A 3504-nucleotide genomic window follows, 5' to 3' on the forward strand; every position below is an offset into this window, starting at 1 on the left:
TGTTGCTGTGATTCTAGAAACTATGCCATGGATATTTTAAATATCAGCAGGGTCACCCATGCTGAACAGGTTTCAGTTGAGCTAGGAAGAAGGAGAGATGAAATACTTGTGAATATTTAGTCACTGAAAATCTTATGAATAAGAGTGGAATACTATTTGCACCAGATTGTTAAATAGTGAAGCATGATGAAGAGAAACAGAATATTGTCAGATACAATACCAGCAGATGAGTCCCTCAGATTAGAAAGCACTCAAAATATGCATGGGAAAGAGCTGCCTCCTCAAAGTACAGTTCACTGTGATGATGTAATGGAGTAAAATCTTTAGGACCTTCATTTGCTGATGAAGCCAAACTCAAACTTACGAGAAACAGCTGTAAACATCCATTAATAATCCAAACAGGGATTATACAATTTATGAATCTAAGAAAATTGGAAGGTGTCAAAAATGAAATTGAAACTATAAAAATCGATATCCTAGGCATTAGTGAACTGAAATGAACTGGTATTGGCCACTTTGAATCAGACAATCACATGTTACTATGCCAAGAATGACAAATTGAGTTGAAATGATGTCACATTCACCACAAAAAAGAACATATTAAGATCTGTCTTGAGCACCACATTTTTGTGATAGGAGAATATCCAAATGCCTACACAAAAGACCAGTTAATACCACTATTATTCAAATTTGTGCATCAACCATGAACTCCAGTGATGATGAAATTGAAGAATTCCACCAATCTCTTCAGTCTGAAATTGATCAAACATGGAATCAAGATGTATTGAAAAAAAAAAAAAAGATGTATTGATATATACTAGCAACTGGAATGCAAAGGTTGGAAATAAAGAGAAAACATCAGTAGGTCGAAAATATGATCTTGGTGATAGAAATGATGCTGAAGATTGCATGATAGAATTTTGCAAGACCAATGATTTCTTCATTGCAAATACCTTTTTTTAAACAACATTAAAGATGATTATATATTTGGACCTCACCAAATGGAGTACAAAGAAATCGAATTGACTACATCTGTGGATAGAGATGGTGGAAAAGCTCCAAATCATCAAACGAAACAAGGCCAAGGGCAGACTGTGGAAGAGACCATCAATTGCTCATATGTAAGTTCAGGTTAAAGCTGAATAAAATTAAAACAGTTGCACAAAAGCCAAAATATGACCTTGAACACATTCCGCCTGAATTTAGAGATCATCTCAAGAACAGATTTGATAGATTAGACACTAAAGACTGAAGACGAGAGGAATTATGGGATGACATCAGGAACATCATACTGGAAGAAAATAAAGGTCATTAGAAGACAACAAAGAAGAAAAAGACCAAAATGAATGTCAGAAGACACTCTGAAACTTGCTCTCAAGTATAGAGATGATAAAGTAAATGGAAAAAATGAGAAGGTAAAAGAGCTGAATAGAAAATTTCAAAATGCACCTCAAGAAGACAAAGTCAAATATTAATAAAATGTACAAAGACCTGGAGTTAGAAAACCAAAAGAGAATAATTTGCTCAACATTCCTCAAGCTGAGGGAACTGAATAAAAAAATTCAAGCCTTGACTTGCAATATTGAAGGATTTAATTGAAAAAAATATTGAATGATGCAGAAAGCATCAAAAGAAGATGGAGGGAATACACAGTCACTATACCAAAAAGAAATAGTCGAAGTTCAAGCATTTCAAGAGGTAGCATATGATCAAGATCCAATGATACTGAACGAAGAAGTCCAAGTTGCATTGAAGGTATTGGCAAAGAACAAGGCTTTTGGAATTGATGAAATACAAAAGGAAATATTTCAACAAACTGATACAGCACTAGAAGGACTCACTCATCTATGCCAGGAAATTTGGAAGACATCTACCTGGCCAACTAACTGAAAGAGATCCATATTTGTGCCCATTCCAAAGATACATGGCCAATGGAATGCAGACATCCTTGGAAAATGCCATTAATTTCCCATGCAAGCAAAATTTTGCTAAAGATAACTCAAAATCGGCTGCAACCATACATTGACAGAGAACCTCCAGAGGTACAAGCTATATTCAGTAGAAGACATGGAACAAGGGATATCATTGTTGATGTCAGATAACTCTTGGCTGAAAGCAGAGACTACCAGAAAGATGCTGACTGTGCTTTATTGACCACACAAAAACTTTCATTTGTATGGAGCATGACAAGCTAGGGACAGGAGAATGAGTATACCAGAACACTTGATTGTGCTCATGAGGAGCCTGTACATAGACCAAGAGGCGGTTGTTAGAACAGACCAAGGGAACCCTGAATAATTTAAAACTAGGAAAGATGTGAGACAGGGTTGTATTCTTTTACCGTATTTATTCAATCTGTAAGGTAGTCATGATGTGGTGCTGTGCATTAATTTGCTGTTCATTGGAAATCCTATACAGGCTGGCTATGGGTTGGAATCAACTTAATGGCACTTACCAACAGCATTCAATCTGTATGCTGAGCAAATAATCCAAGAAGCTGAATTAGATGAAGAAAAATCTGGCATCAGGTTTGGAGGAAGAGTCATTAACAACCTGTGATATGCAGATGAAACAACCTAGCTTGCTGAAAGCAAAGAGGACTTAAATACTTACTGATGAAGATCAAAGAACACATTCTTTAGTATGGTTTGCACCTCAGTGTTAAGAAAACAGCAATTCTCACCACTGGACCAATAAATAGCATTCAGATAAGTGGAGAAAAGATTGAAGTTGTTGAAGACTTCATTTTGCTCAGATCAACCATCAACACTCATGGAAGCAGCAGTCAAGCAATTAGAAGTCGTATTGCCCTAGGCAAATCTGTTGCACAAAACCTCTTTAAAGTGTTCAGGAGCACAGATGCCAGTTTAAAGTGTGCCTGATGCAAGCCATGATATTTTCAATAACCTCATATGCATGTAAAAGGTTCACAGTGAATAAGGAAGACATGAAAAAATTCATGCAATTGAGGTATGGTATTGGAGGAGAATAATAAAAGTACCATGGACTGCCAAAAGAACAAACAAATCTGTTTTGGAAGAAGTACAGCCAGAATGCTCCTGGATGCCAGAATGGCCAGACTTCGTCTCTCATAATTTGGGCATTTCTCCAGGAGGGTCCAGTCCCTAGAGAAGGATGTCATATTTGATAAAATGGAGAGTTGGAGAAAAAGAAAATGACCCCCAACGAGATGGATTGGCACAAGGGCAGCAGTGATGGGCTCAAATGTAGCAACGACTGTGAGGTTGGCACAGGAGCAGGCAGTGTTTTGTTCTGTTGTGCGTAGGGTCACTATATGAGTTGGTACAAACTCATGGTAACTAACAACAACATAACAATGTATATGGGTAACTGACAGATTATTAATTTGAGCAGGCAATCTTCATTAGTCACAATGGCTAATGAATATTAAATTTAAAGTTATTGTTTAAAACTTTTAGGAGAAGGACTTGGATACACACATAATATTTTAAAAGTAAGGAAATGAAACTGCAAATTTTTCAT

The sequence above is a fragment of the Chrysochloris asiatica genome, unplaced genomic scaffold (assembly GCF_000296735.1).
Source record: "Chrysochloris asiatica unplaced genomic scaffold, ChrAsi1.0 scaffold00058, whole genome shotgun sequence".
Lineage (NCBI taxonomy): Eukaryota > Metazoa > Chordata > Mammalia > Afrosoricida > Chrysochloridae > Chrysochloris > Chrysochloris asiatica.